Here is a 16,489-nt window from a genome sequence, read left to right as displayed (position 1 = left end):
CTGGTTGACTTCAGTGGTTTCAGTGCACAGGAGGAGGAAGATAGTGACCAATGACTTTCTTGGTAGGCTACTGTTTACTGCAAATGTTTTATTACAAGCCATGTGTGGCAGCGGGGGCGTGGTCAAGAGCCCGTCCGGGAGAGAAAAGCGGTAAGGGCGCTTACACCTGCGCTAAATTATGTCTAACACCTGTGTCTAATTTCAAGTGCCCTGCTTCACGTGTCCTTCTTGGGAAAACTGTCACACGGGCACCAGTGTGACCGTTATCAGCAGGGCACTTTATGCCGCTCTCCCCATGCTTACTGAAATTAGACACCGGTGTTACACATAATTTAGCTCAGGTGTAAGCGCCAAAGCATTGAAAACCATTACACTATGTAATGAATATAACGGCATTATTGTAAAATATATCTGTAGTATTGTGTATATTGTGGCTTGTTTCTAAAAAAAAAAAAAAGATGTCTGACGCAGGTGTAAATTGACGGTCCCTAAACAAACCTTCATAATAAATCTCCAACTGATTGATAAATTCACTTATGATCAATAATATGGAAATAATCAATACATTGTATTCTAAAGCCGCTTTTTATATTGTCTTATCAATGATGAACTCTTCTGCCACAACAATGTAATGCATTTTAATTATCTGAATATTTGTTTATTTTATTTATATTATATATATAATTTTTTTATATTTAAAGATACCAAGTATAATTATTTCATCATTATATATTGAATTATTGTTATATGAGGGGCTTTCTCAGCAAATATTTGTATATGCTGGTTAAATGCGATTAATTAATCGGGACACCGTGTAATTAATTCGATTGAAAATTGTAATCGATTGACAGCCCTAATTATAATATATGAAATTACAGTATAATCCAGTTTACAGGAGTATTTTATTTCTTGGCTGTCAATATGAAAAACTACAATGAATCAAACGATTTCAGAATGAAACAGAAATTATGTGAAATAATGTCAAAATTGTTACATTTGTTTTCCTTAAAGTTTTTGTGGCACTCCCTTGTGGCCCCCTGGGGGTCCCCGGACCCCTGGTCTAGAACACGCCCTCTGTCTCTCATTGGTCACATCACAGATCGTTAGAAACAAACGTTCTGTGTTTGTTGGTGTACGAATGAACATTTCATCATGGACAAAGAACCACAGTGCAGCCACTTCTTCATGAAGAAACCAGTATCGATTTCACATCGCAAGAATCATGACTGCTGTTGCCCCGCAGAGCTGCTCTTCGATCCAAAAGTCTTTCAGAGCCTCTGAGAACAGACTGAGGATATCTGAGGAACATATCCCCCTCGTCTCATCCCACAGTTTACTGCTGCCTAAAAGCATCCGTCTCCATCGACGACCTTTCAAATCTACTCATTCTGATTTCTTCGCAAGCAACATATAAAGCAGTCGATTAGTCGACAGTGCCTGTTTGATCTTGTTAGAGAATCTTAAAGATCACTTTTTATTTTCTCATTTCGGTACACGCACGCTATTTGACTGACATGTCTGATGAACACATCTTTAATCAAAATATCAGACTTGACATGTAAATGTGACGTAATGAAGCTAGGAAGCAAGTTGCAAGTTGACAATTAGTTTATTGACAGTCAAATTGAGAAGATAGGGGAAAAGTCCGGGGTGATGGTCTAGTGGCGCAGAGTCTCCAATGGTCAGATGATGCGTGGTGAGAAGAGTGAAGAGAAGTGTTGAACAGACACGGCGAATCCGGGTAACAGCAAACAGGACCTGAAACAGGGACAACGAGAGAACTGGACTGGAACTCTGAAGAGCGAACAACACGGACATCACAAACAACGATCTGACAAGGAGATGAGAGAGTGGTGAGAATTTAAAGGGAATGGGAATGAGTAACAGCTGGTGAGAGGAGTGATTGCGGCAGAGCGCTAATCATGGTACAAACAACACGCCCACACATTCACGCACCCACACAACACACACTAAGAACAAGGCACGAGACAAGGAAGAGACATAGGATTAAATACCGTGACAGTACCCCTCCCCTAGGAGCGCCTCCTGGCGTTCCCAGGCTCCCTACCTGCCGATTGTAGTCATCGATAAGGGAGTGATCCAGAATGTCTCTGGCGGTACCCAACCTCTCTCCTCCGGACCGTAACCTTCCCAGTCCACCAGGTACTGAAATCCGCGTCCCCTCCGTCTTGAGTCCAGAATACGGTTGACCGAATAAGTAGGTTCCCGTCTACGAGTCGCGCGGGGGAACCGAACCGGCGGGTTAATCGCGGGAATAAAAGACGGGTTTTATTTTGGATACATGAAATACGGGTGAATTCTCCTGTGCAGCTGGAGGAAGGTTGAGGCGGACTGCCACCGGACTAACGATCTTGGTGACAGCGAGCGGGCCAATAAATTTAGGTGCAAGTTTATTAGATCACGGACGTAGAGGAATGTTCTTAGTAGAAAGCCACACTTTTGACCAACGGCGTATCACGGGAGGCCTAGACCGGTGGCGATCAGCTTTGGCCTTGGTGCGTGACCCCACTTGGAGTAGAGTCTCCGGGCCCTAGTCCAAGTCGCGGTGACACCTCTGGACGAAGCGTGGCCGGAGGGACCGCGACTCGGATTCCAGACTAGGAAAAATAGGTGGCTGGTAACCTACACTACACTCAAGCGGAGATAGGCCCGTGGATGATACTGGTAGCGTGTTGTGGGCGTACTCAACAAAAGACAGTTGCTGACTCCATGAGGAAGGATTCTTGGATACCAAACATCGTAGCGTTCTCTCCAGATCCTGGTTGGCTCGCTCAGATTGACCATTGCTCTGGGGATGAAACCCTGAGGACAGACTAACAGTCAGCTCCCAGTAATTTACAAAATTCTCGCCAAAATTTGGACACAAATTGGGGTCCTCTGTCAGAGACCACATCTGTCGGGAGGCCATGTAGCGAAAGGCGTGGTCAATGACAATCACCGCTGTCTCCTTGGCAGAGGGTAATTTGGGCAAGGGAATGAAGTGGGCGCAGCCGAGAACCGGTCCACCACGGTTAAAACTACCGTGTGTCCCTGTGAGGGTGGGAGGCGGTGATAAAATCTAGAGCGATATGGGACCAGGGTCTCGATGGCACCGGCAGCGGTTGAAGTAACCCGTCTGGGGGTCGATTGGAACTCTTACCAGTGGCGCAGACTGAGCAAGCCAAAACAAAACTGTGAGCGTCACGAACCATCAAAGGCCACCAGAATCGTTGCTTGACTAAAAACTTAGTTCGATTAACTCCTGGATGACAAGCCACATTAGAACAATGTCCCCACTGAATAGCAGCTGGACCGTAACCCCTCCGGCACAAACAAGCGGTTCGGTGGGCACCGAGCCGAGGCGTTACCCTTCTAAGGCCGTCTTGACCTTCGATTCGATCTCCCATGTGAGTGTAGAGATGAATAGAGTCTCTGGTAAAATGCACTTCGGGGAGTAGGCGAGCTTGGAGTGATCAAAAATACGTGATAAAGAATCGGGTTTGATGTTCTTGGAACCCGGGCGATGCAGAGAGTAAAATCAAAGCGACCGAAAAAAGAGCCCACCGAGCCTGCCTGGAGTTTAATCTTTTAGCTGTGCTGAATATATTCCAAATTCTTGTGATCGGTCCAGGCGATAAAAGGTACCCCGAACCCTCCAACCAGTGGCGCCATTCCTCCAAAGCTAACTTGACTGCCAACAACTCTCTGTTACCAATGTCATAATTACGTTAGGCCGAGGACAAGCGATGAGAAAAAAGCAGCGCAAGGGTGTATCTTGTCGTCTGAAGGAGAACGCTGGGATAGCACTACGCCTACCCCCACCTCTGATGCATCGACCTCCACCACGAACTGGCGTGATGGATCAGGGGTTATCAGGATGGGGGCTGAAACAAAGCAACCTTTCAGTTTGGCAAGCGCAGCCTCAGCTGCGTCTGACCACCTGAGCGTTGTTCTGGGGAGGTCAGGGCGGTCAGAGGTGTGGCTAGTTGACTGAAATTGCGAATAAAGCGCCCGGTAGAAATTGGCGAACCCCAGGAATCTCAGTAGGGCCTTACGAGACTCTGGACTTGGCCAATCTACCACAGCCTTGATCTTCTCAGGATCCATCGCATTCCCTCAACCCGACACGATGTACCCTAAGAAAGGAACAGACTGTGCATGAAAAGCGCATTTCTCCGCCTTGACAAAAAGCCCATTCTCTAGCAATCTCTGAAGCACTAGCGGACGTGCTGCACATGTTCCTGGAGAGAAGAAGAAAAAATCAATATGTCATCCAGGTAAACATATATGAACTGATCAACCATGTCTCGCAGCACGTCATTGGCGAGTGCCTGGAAGACCGCTGGGGAGTTGGACAAGCCGAGCGGCATGACCAAGTATTCAAAGTGCCCCTGGGGGTGTTAAAAGCGGTTTTCCATTCATCCCCCTCCCTGATCGCGGACCAAATGATAAGCATTACGTAAATCCAATTTCAGTGAAGATGGATGCTCCCTGCAACCTCTCAAAAGCTGAAGACATCAACGGTAGAGGATAAGTATTCTTTACCGTGATGTTGTTCAACCCGGTAATCAATGCAAGGTCGCAGAGATCCATCCTTCTTCCCCACAAAAGAATCCGCCCCGGCTGAAGAGGAAGGGCGGATGAATCCATTAGCTAGAGAATCAGAAATATATTTCTCCATAGCCTCCCTCTCTGGAATCGAGAGTGAATATAACTTGCCCTTAGGCGGAGATGTACCTGGCAATAACTCTATGGCACAGTCATAGGGGCGATGTGGAGGAGAGAAGCGCCCGAGACTTACTGAACACCTCCTTCAGGTCCAGGTACTCCATGGGCACGTTAGATAAATCCACCGCCTCTTCCTGAAAAACAGGGACAAAAACAGGCGAACAGGCAGAAACAAGACAAGACTTATGACATTGAGTGCTCCACGCTGACACAGACTTAGACTGCCAGTCCACTTTAGGGTTGTGATGGGTGAGCCAGGGATGACCAAGGACGATGGGGGCAAGAGGAGTGTCCAGTATGTAGAAGGAGATGGTCTCGGTGTGATTGCCTGGCGTGGCAGAGTGATGTCTTCAGTGGCTAGGAAATGGTGGGAAGTTTCTGGCCATTGAGGCGTGAACAGCGATCCGGTGAGTGAGAGACTTGAGGGGACTTGGTGGTTGAGTGCAAAAGTGTAGTCCATGAAATTTCCTTCGACCCCAGAATCCAGAAGTGCTCGACAGTCGTGGCGGTGATTAGACCATTGAAGACTTACGGAAGGAGGGTAGATGTGGATGAGGTCTTCTGGCGGAGATCCCACCCGATAGTAGCCTCATACTTGCTATCAGGCGGATCCTTTTAAAGGACAGTTGTAGGCAAAATGTCCAGCACCACCACAGTACAAACACAGTCCCTGGGATCTCCGCCTTTCCTTCTCCTCCGGAAAGCCGGGCTCGACCCACCTGCATGGGCTCGGGATCACAGAGCAGGGGCTGAGCAGCGTCCCGCCTCCAGAACATTGACCGCCTAATCCTCTCAAGGGGCGGTTGGTTTGTACTCGCTGTTCCATTCTGGATAACCTTAGCGTCCACTCTAAGCGCCAAGGCGATCAAATCGTTTAGCTTGGTGGGGAGATCCATGGCGTATATCTCCTTTTGGGCGCGATCAGCCAGCCCATGCAGGAACATGTCCCACTGCGCCTCCTCGTTCCATTGGCTCTCCGCGCTAAGCGTCCGAACTTCGATAGAAAAGTCTGATACAGATCTCTCCCCTGGCGCTAAGTCGACCAGCACTCTGGCTGCCTCTCTACGGAGACAGCACGGTCGAAAGCTTCGCTTCATCTCCGCGGAGAGTGCTTGAAAAGAGGTGCAGCATTCATCTTGATTCTCCCACACGCCCGTTCCCCAAAGGGCAGCTCTCCCAGAAAGTAGCGTCAGGACAAAAGCGACCTTGGTTCTTTCATCACAGAATGTTCTGGGTTGTAAAGAAAAATGCATTGAGCATCGTGTTAGAAAAGCTTCGGCAAAATTAGGTTCACCTGAATATAGCTCTGGAACCGGTAGGCGGGGCTCCGACTGGGAGGGGCTGGTGGTGGTTGAGGAATCAGCGGTGCTGGGTGGCGCAGTGGGAGCTCGCAGAAGTTGAATTTGCTGGGTGAGTCCGGACACCTGCGCCACTAGAGCCTGGACAGCGTGAGCCGTGTCATTGAGATTCTTCTCCTGGTTCTCCATCACGAAGTCTGCTGTTCATCACGAATTCTTCTAGGCTGTCTGAATTGTTACTCGCTGCTTCCATCTTGTGGTCAGATCGTTCTGTGACGTAATGAAGCTAGGAAGCAAGTTGCAAGTTGACAATTAGTTTATTGACAGTCAAATTGAGAAGATAGGGGAAAAGTCCGGGTGATGGTCTAGTGGCTAGAGTCTCCAATGGTCAGATGATCGTGGTGAGAAGAGTGAAGAGAAGTGTTGAACAGACACGCTGAATCCGGGTAACAGCAAACAGGACACTGAAACAGGGACAACGAGAGAACTGGACTGGAACTCTGAAGAGCGAACAACACCGGACATCACAAACAACGATCTGACAAGGAGATGAGAGAGTGGTGAGAATTTAAAGGGAATGGGAATGAGTAACAGCTGGTGAGAGGAGTGATTGCGGCAGAGCGCTAATCATGGTACAAACAACACGCCCACACATTCACGCACCCACACAACACACACTAAGAACAAGGCACGAGACAAGGAAGAGACATAGGATTAAATACCGTGACAGTAAATTCAGCCTGATCTCATAAACGTTTTTGCTAAATTAAATCACGTGCTTTATTACACATTACAATAATTGTCCAGCAGGGGGCGCAAAAAGCGAGTGAAATGGTGTCGCAGTCGGACAACGTTTTAAGGTCAATCGAAGACGGAGGTTTTAATGAGTAAAACGTGCCTCCCTAACCTAAAACTATCACCTAAACCCGACCAATAATGTCCTAAATGCATATGCAACTTCAAACGCACATTTTCTGAAGCCATCGCTTCATTTCGTATCACTTCTGACACTATCGTCAACCGTTTCCGCTTGCTTGCGTCAGTGGTCTTGAACCGAAGACTTCTAATCACATTGGAATGAGTGTATGAGTATAAGTGGGTGTGTCTATAATACAAGTGTTAAAATGTATCGTTTTTCAAATGATGCGTTAAAGTATACGTGTTTCATAACAGAGCAGTGTGTGAGCAATAGAGTGAACAATTGGTTATAGTTTAGTTATAGTAACGTTTATTCTATAAAACCAGGTTTAATAGCCATACTGTTAATATTAGTAAAACAATAATAACAAGAAAACATCAGTTTTCAACTTACTGGTAGATCAGAGTTTTTTTTTTATGTTTACTTGAATACTTGAGACATCATGCTGTTAAAAACTTCACGCACTAATTTCTTCTTAAGTTGTGTCTTCACTTGTTTGATTGCTTATTTTGGCCGTTTGGCCTCTTTCGTGGCCGGCCCACCGGGAAAAGTCCCGGTTATCCCTATGGCCAGCCCACCCCTGATTGATACCCAAGCCTTCATCCATTCATCCATCCATCCATTGATCCAACAAAACGAAAGGATGCTCATTTTAGCATTGTAAATCTCTGAGAATGAAAGCCTGATCTGAATGGTCATGTCTTCACAAACAAACGTTAACAATATTTTGTTCTGGAAAAACAGTTCACCCAAAAATGAAAATTCTCTCATCATTTACTCACCCTCATGCCATCCCAGATGTGTGACTTTCTTTTCTTTTGAAAAGATTTTTAGAAGAATTTTTCAGCTCTTTTGGTCCATACAATGCAAGTGAATGGTGACCAGAACTTTAAAACGCAAAAAAGCACATAAGGGCAAAATAAAAGTACTCCAGACTACACGCAGTGGTTTAATCCATGTCTTCAGAAGTGATAAGATAGGTGTGGGTGAGAAAAGATCAATATTTATACTATAAATTCTCAGTCAATTTCCACTTTACTTTCACTTTCGCGAGGAGGGTGGACCTTCATCAGAAGGAGTGATTAACAATGGATTATGGAGGCCTTTACACCTGCCAAGGATATCCTCCATTAAACACTGAGGATTTTTAAGTACAGTGGGTGAATTGCTTTAGGGGCAGTGGTGGCTCAGCGGTTAAGGCTCTGGGTTACTGATCAGAAGGTCGTGGGTTCAAGCCCCAACACCACCAAGACACCACTGTTGGGCCCTTGAGCAAGGCCCTTGAACCTATCTGCTCCAGGGGCTCCTATCATGGCTGACCCTGCACTCTGACCCCAGCTTAGCTGGGATATGTGAAAAATAAATAATTTCACCATGTATATGCAGAAATGTATGTATAATGTGTGACAATTGGTCAAATTAAATTACTTTCTCATTTTTCTTCTGTTTTTGGTGATTCACATCCTTCGTGAATATCAGCCCCTAATGGGCAGGAATGAGAATGTATGACACAATAGGACTTAAATATTGATCTGTTTCTCATCCACACCTATCATATCACTTCTGAAGACATGGATTAAACCACTGGAGTCGTATGGATTACTTTTATGCTGCATTTATGTGCTTTTTGAGCTTTAAGTAATCCATATGACTCCAAAGGTTTAATCCACGTCTTCAGAAGTGATATGATAGGTGGGTGAGAAACAGATCAATATTTAAGTCCTTTACTGTAAATCTCCACTTTCACTTTCACATTCAACCTGGTCAAAGGTGGAGATTTACAGTAAAAATGGACTTCAATATTGACCGGTTTCTCACTCACACCTATCATATCACTTCAGAAGACATGGATTAAACCACTGGAGTCGTATGGATTACTTATATGCTGCATTTATTTGCTTTTTGAAGCTTCAAAAGTTCTGGTCACCATTCACTTGCATTGTATGGACCTACAGAGCTGAAATATTCTACTAAAAATCTTCATTTGTGTTCTGCAGAAGAAAGAAAGTCACACATCTGGGATGGCATGAGGGTGAGTAAATGATGACATAATTTTCATTTATGGGTGTACTGTCCCTTTAATTACAGCATGTTGAAATGTGAGCTCACAGAAGCTTGAGTGTACCGGATATCATTAACAGGCCAAATTATAATCTTCTGTTCTGCTCTTATCGAGCTGTCAGTCTCACGCTTAACAATTGTTGCCATGGCGACATGAAGAATACTCAAAGCAACTCCAGCTGGATGTAAGATTGACTTCACAGAAAACACACAAAGATAGTCTCACAGTTATGAGCGATCATTTCAGAATGACCATAAATGCATCCTGATCATCTGTGATAACAACAAGGATCAATATTCAACATTCATAGATCAATTATCAAAGTGGACATTTTTAACTGACTGTACCAGACACTGTCATTCACACATTTGATTATGCAATGCCGAGAGATGTGACTTCTCCAGCTGGATGTGACCACAGAGAATTGGCCAAGTCCGTGGAGGGATGCATCTTACATGCAAACTGTGTGTTTGGCATCTCTGAAAGCCCTGAAATAACTGTTCAAACTAAGATTTTACCGTGCATTATTAGTTTAAAAAACAATAACTTTTCCTTTTATAAGGAAGACATCAGACTAATTTCCCGACTCTGTGACATCATCAAACATTCCTCTGTTTGCTTGAGCATCCTGACCACCAGTGTGACACAACAACACTGAAAGTAAATTATCTGGGTTTGGAATACATGAGGGTGGGTACATGATGATGACTGTGAGGGGAACTATACGTTTAAGTAAATAATAAATAAAGAAGAGTAATCAGAGAAGCTGTGAACCACGTTAAATGGATTTCCTCCAGTCGTCAAGTCTTAATGCAGCAGCAACAGGAAAAAGCAAAAGCAATATTGGCAACGTACCTGTTTTCCAGAGGTACTGGCTTCTCTTTGGTGCATCTGCCCTCAGACGAGGGGTCATTAGTGATGCATAGATGAGGAAACCCCTCAGAAAGACGACAAACGTAATCTCGTGCCTCTCAAATGCCATCCTTTCTCAGTCCGTTGGCATTCAACCTGCAACAGAAATACATACAATCCAGTGGGATTAAATGTGTCACTCTAGAAAGTAAAGAGCAGTTTATTTACAATCTGAGAGTGAACTACACACCTTTTTAACCACATCATCTTCCTGCAATATAGCCTTTAGTAAAGCAATGTCAAATAAGACAAGTTCACCAGAAAAACACACTATATGTTCGGTAAACGGAATAAAACCAGACGGTTTAAAGGAATATTCTGGGTTCAGTACAAGTTAATCCTAATCGACAGCATTTGTGGCATAATGTTGATTACCTTTTCTTTAATAAAAGCACAAATCTGTGTTCCAGTGAAACATTTACAATGGAAGTCAATGGGGTCGCATCTGTTGTCATGACAACAAAGCCCTGTAAACACGGTATTGGATACATCTCAGCAGTTAGTAAGTGATTGACAGTAAAATTATGTTAACACACATATTGTTTATGTCTTGTGTCTATACTTTTGAAACAGTAATTTAATGTTTACAGATTAAACCCCATTGACTTCCATTGTAAGTGAATCACTGGAACACACATTTGTTTATAGCTTGTTTGCACAATCAGGAGAGAAAGCAAGTAATGCAGAATGTGCCAGAGAAGAACACCTCCCAAGAGACGCTAGTTTTACAGTAAACCTGTGAAATCCTTCCTCTTTATACTTTTCTTTTTATTCCCCTGTTTCTAAGGCACATAAACACCTTTAAATAGGTAAAAAACAACAAAACAACAGCATCCATGCAGTCTGTTGAAGTGAATTCATTGGGACATTTAGCGTTGACCGGATGAAGCGTGTGCTCTGATTGTGAAGAACATTTAAAAGATGAAGAGGACGCACTGAGAGTTTTACTACACAAAGAAGCTGATGCTGATAAATTACGTCTGCCACATTCCCACCGTGTCTAATCCGTTACTTAGGGGTGAGGAGAAGAAAAGCTTGAGAGAGGGAGAGGTTGGTGGCAGAGTTAGAGAGAGAGACACAAAGTGATAGAGTCGAGAAACTGAGAAAGAGAGTTGGATTGATGGAATGCTCAGAGTGACTGTAAGGGGGGCTAGGGGAAAGGAGAACCGGCTTGTCAATATAAATAATAGTTTAATAATCAGTTGAACCAAAAGCACACAATCATAAACACACAGAGAAGCTGTCAGTAATTCTCTCTCTTTTGAACTGTCGTCACCGTCGCCTTTATCCCTCACGCCCCCATCAGGCTGATTGGGGACCGCGTGCCTTGTTCCAGCCTGGCCCCGCCCTCCTCTGCTCTACACTCCGCCCCGGCATGACGTACTTCCCCACCCTCTGCTGGCGGGTCATCCCCACCTTCCTCGACCTGGGAGGAGACAGGAGGGCAAAAACAACAAAAACACAATAGGCGAGGAAAAGGCCAACGCGAGCGACAGAGAGAGAGGAAAAAACTCGCTCACCGTGGAGATCTCTGATGCGCCATCGCGTGGTCCCCAATCACTCCTCCACCCACTCAGGCAGACGGTAGCCGCTCCTCCCGGGCTGAACCCCCAGCGGACAGAACGCCCCTCCGTGATCTCGGCAACCCGTGGGGACACTCCTCCACCCCTGGCAGCGCCCTACCGCTCCAGGTGGTCAGGGAGGAGGGAACGCGGACGGCGGTCTTCTCTTGACCCCTCCGCGTTTTTGAGGGGCGGCAGGGCACCCCTCCGCCCCTGGCAGCAGCTCCATCGCGCCAGGCGGTCGGGGGAGTCCAGTCCCCACTCGCCCTGCGGACGGCGGTCGTTCCACAAGTCCGGGCGGTCGGGCTACTCCGTCCCCCACCGGATGACAGCAGCGCTCCACTGGGTGGACGGCAGTGTGGAGGACTCTCCCTCCTCCTTCCCGGCACCAGTGTAAGGGATAAAGGGAAAGGAAGGCTTTTCAAAGGACTCTTTCTTTACTAACCTCATGTTCATTGTGTTATGTCCTGATGTTTCTAAGAGATAATTTCCCTCTTTCTCTTCCCACTGCACTTCACACTTGACAAACACAATTTTCATCATAAATCATAATGCTTTTCCATTCAGCATTTGGCATTTTGTATGAAGACGAACCCTCATACTGACTGAATCTGCCTCTCTCTGAATGTTTGGTTTGCTGCTTTTGCCTTGTCGTGTGGTTTGAATGGCTCATCAGAGCTGAAGTGGGACTTGAGAGACATCATCACTAACAGCGCTCATCTCTGTCCGTGCTGCATGTGTTATCTTAACATTCCCGGTCCGTGTTGCATTGTTGGACTATAGATTGACGCATAGCATTAAACTTGTCTGTTAATGCTGACCGGAGGTTCCCAGCACAGGCTGAGTAATTACAAAGCTAATCAGTTTCGACAGGGGTCCAGTGCACGCTCTTGTGCTCTCTCTCCTCTCACACACACACACACACACACACACACACACACACACACACACATACAAACACAGAGAGAAATGGTAGAAGTTGGGTTATCCAAATGACTGCCTGATTAAAACATGCATATTTGGAGTGGGGGCTGAAAAGTTTAATTAAATAGTTTGTTTGACTGATTGAATGGGTGCATCCTTTTCATTAAGCCTGGAAATCTTTGCCTTTTTTTGGGGTGTAAAAGAAAAGAATAATAAACACATTTATCTTAATCTACAGCATGCATACATCATTAACCCCCCACACACACACATACATCCTCAGACTAAGAGCTCAATTAGTGATTCTCAACTGGTGGGTCACGACCCAAAAATGTGTCACAGATCTTTTCCAACTCTGGGGATAAATGCTAAATGTAAATAATGAAATGCAGCTAACCATATAATCATGCTAAATTAGGACAACAAAATAAATAATCTTAAAATAAATCTTCACATCTACAGCATATTTCTGATGTGTATTGAACGCCAATCATTGAAGACACTTTCTCAATCTAGTAAATTATAATCTGATTGGCTGTTTTGACAAACTTCGGAGAGAGTTTTAAATCAGTCTGCCTGGAAACAAAATTGCATTTGCAAGGTTCTGGAGTGGAGTGGTGGTGGTGTAGTGGGCTAAAGCACATAACTGGTAATCAGAAGGTTGCTGGTTTGATCCCCACAGTCACCACCATTGTGTCCTTGAGTAAGACACTTAACTCCAGGTTGCTCCGGGGGGATTCTCCCTGTAATAAGTGCTCTGTAAGTCACTTTGGATAAAAGCGTCTGCCAAATGCATAAATGTAAAATTTTTATGTTCTGGGTTGATCCAACAAGAGCTTCAGGAAAAAAAAACAAATCACTGGATTTGCCAAAGTTTGCCAGGTTAGTGTCAAACTTATGAGGATTAAATTCACTAAACAGCCAAAACAGCTCTGTCCCATTGAGGCATGGACTCTACAAGACCCCCTTGAAGGTGTCCTGTGGTATCCGGCACCAAGACATTAGCAGCAGACCCTTCGAGTCCAGTAAGTTGTGAGGTGGAGCCGCCGTGGATTGGACTTGTTGGTCCCGCACATCCGATAGATGCTCAATCAGATTGAGATCTGGGATATTTGGAGACTCTTCGTCATGTTCCTCAAACCATTCCGGAACAATGTGCGCATTGTGGCACATTATCCTGCTGAAAGAGGCCACTGCCATCAGGGAAGACCACTGCCATGAAGGGGTGTACCTGGCCTGCTACAATGTTTAGGTAGGTGCCAACATTTGGGGATAAAGTGATTTCAGAGCGCTCACTCGGGTATATCTAGTCGTCTTTCCTACTATATCACTCTGTGATCTCATGGCCAGAATAAGCTGAAATAAGCACCAGACCTTTTGTCATCCCGATGAATATTTGGCTACACAAGACTATAGGCTTATCAGCTTTGAAGAGAGGAGAAAATGCTTCTTATGTCTTTTCTTGATGACATCAAAGGAGTGTCAAATCAAACTCAATGGTATTTTGGCACAAATTCATCTGTCACTTTGTAGAAGCTCTAGTCAAATTAGACAGATGTCAACATGGACGTGCCCTCATCCTCAAAAACAATGACCAAAACTACACCGGGACGAAGAAACCACTCAGACTGCAAAACATGAGTTCACTTTCAACAAGGGCAAATGTGATTTGTGTCGACCACAACGTGTTCTGTGCACAGAGTCCCGTATTCACTACGAGACCAGGTTGGCCAAAAGCATGAAAGCGTTCAAATTCAAGATACATTTACAATCCTAACACATAACTCTGCATTTAAAATCAAAATCTAATCTTTTAAAACCCAATGAAATCTGCATCCTGAAGCAAATTCACTGGCCTAGAGTAAAATCTAGACCTACACTGGTGTTTAGCTTTAATAACAACAAGCACATGGGGGTCTGGGTATCTCAGCGAGTATTGACGCTGACTATCACACCTGGAGTTGCGAGTTCGAGTGCCGAGTGACTCCAGCCAGGTCTCCTAAGCAACCAAATTGGCCCGGTTGCTAGGGAGGGTAGAGTCACATGGGGTAACCAAATTGGCCCGGTTGCTACGGAGGGTAGAGACACATGGGGTAACCTCCTCGTGGTGGTGATTAGTGGTTCTCTCAATGGGGTGTGTGGTGAGTTGTGTGTGGATCGTGGAGAGTAGCATGAGCCTCCACATGCTGTGAGTCTCCGCGGTGTCATGAACAACGAGTCACGTGATAAGATGCGCGGATTGATGGTCTCGGAAGCGGAGGCAACTGTGACGTGTCATCCGCCACCCGGATTGAGGCGAATAACCAAATTGGGCATTCAAAATTGGGAGTAAAGGGGATAAAATAATAATAATAAAAAAATAGCAAGAAGCAAATTAACATTCCCAGCAATTCTCTGTTGGATTTGCAGGACTTCTCACCCCTTGAAATGTACTTTTCACTCACATTCCCTCATTTTCATAATGCCAGCCTTCTCCATGACAACATTCAAATCCTGTGTTCAAATTCAACCGCTTCACAATGCCTCGCACGCCTGAGCGTCAGGGTTAACTCTGGAAATGCTCATCCCTCGGATGAGGAGCGAACCCACGTATCCAAGGTAAATGCCAACATGACTCTCCTTTGTTTAACGTGTACGTGTATGCGGTACTGTAGTAATTAACCTGGGGGACAACTGAGCTAATCTTGTGTTAATGCAGCGACTGCTCTCGCAGATTTTGTCCCTGCATGAACCTGAGATTTTATTTTCACTATCAGGATAATTAACTTTCAATTACATAAGTTCCATAAAAAAAAGAGAGAGCAACATACCCCAGCATCTTTAAGTGGGGTAGTTGGGAGTGGATCGCTTGGCTGTTAACAATGTCATTTCATACTAACACATTACCATTGAATTACATTGTTAAAAGAAAGAGATCTAATGCTGTTTTGAAACAGTGTTAATGATGCTCCACTTTCAGCACACGATGTGCCTGTTTCAACTTCAAATGAATCATACAGTACATATTTGTTCACAATGGACACATTGAGCTGATTCACTGATCTCATTAGAGTACGCACAGAATATACTGTAATATTTGAGGCTTCATTTCTTATGTGTGAAGTATCATCAGTAAAACGCATAAGCGCAGTGTCCACATTAATCCACTAAAGTTTTAAACCTCAAAGTTTGGAGTTTTCTAAAAATGGAAAGCGTAAAGGAGAGCGTTTTCAGAAGAGGAACATGCCGCTCCAGTGTGGATGTCATGCGTTTCCAAACAAAAACTTATTAGTGTGTTTATGTGTCTTGTTTCTCAGTAAAAATAATGAAAATTTCAACACAAAATAATTGCATAATATATTTTGAGAAACCTAATAAATTTAGTGTGATTTATGCTTAAAACAAGGGGAGAAAATTGCCAATGGGGGTGAAAATATAAACTAAATTCAAAGGGAAAAAAAAACTTGACCCTGTGACTAAGAGGAGGGTGGGGTGGGGCGGGGCCGGGAGTGCACACAGCCGGCCCCCAATCAAAATAATCAGCTGAGGAGAGGGATAAAGGTAGCCGGATGCGGCAGTTCAGGAGAGAGAGCCACACGCAGCTGCCATGTGTGCGTTTCTGCCTTTTTAAGTTTACATTAAAACATTACTTTGATGCTTCGTCCAGTTCCCGCCACCTCCTTGCCCATCCTAACCGTGTTATATTGGTGCCAAAACCTGGGAACGGAGGGATGCGCTGCCGTCCGCCTAAGGGAGCAGTCGTGGCCGTGAGGGGAGGAGGGGCTCGCTGCCGGCCGAATGGAGCGGTGGAGCCCCTGCCAGGGGTGGAGGGGCTCGCTTTAATAACAACAAGCACATGGGGGTCTGGGTATCTCAGCGAGTATTGACGCTGACTAGCACGCCTGGAGTCGTGAGTTTGAATCCAGGGCGTGCTGAGTGACTCCAGCCAGGTCTCCTAAGCAATCAAATTGGCCCGGTTGCTAGGGAGGGTAGAGTCACATGGGGTAACCTCCTCGTGGTGGTGATTAGTGGTTCTCGCTCTCAATGGGGCGTGTGGTACCGGCCGCTAAAATGTGGAGGGGCATTCCAAGACTGGCAGTTGTCC

At 45.2% G+C, this 16,489-nt stretch overlaps 1 protein-coding gene and 1 pseudogene across 12 annotated transcripts in view; one reads left to right on the top strand and one right to left on the bottom strand.

The window, feature by feature from the left end:
- The window catches only part of LOC127632324 (thrombospondin type-1 domain-containing protein 7B-like), a 69,794-nt pseudogene extending 59,805 nt beyond the window's left edge, over window positions 1-9,989 (bottom strand).
- LOC127632340 (neurexophilin-2-like) overlaps window positions 1-16,489 on the top strand; it is a 248,107-nt gene that overhangs the window by 130,412 nt on the left and 101,206 nt on the right. The gene's annotated exons all lie outside the window — the stretch shown is intronic.

This window comes from Xyrauchen texanus, chromosome 39, assembly GCF_025860055.1.
Source record: "Xyrauchen texanus isolate HMW12.3.18 chromosome 39, RBS_HiC_50CHRs, whole genome shotgun sequence".
Taxonomy (NCBI): Eukaryota; Metazoa; Chordata; class Actinopteri; order Cypriniformes; family Catostomidae; genus Xyrauchen; species Xyrauchen texanus.
Note: the sequence above shows the minus strand (reverse complement) of the source record. Positions and strands in the feature narration are given on the sequence as shown.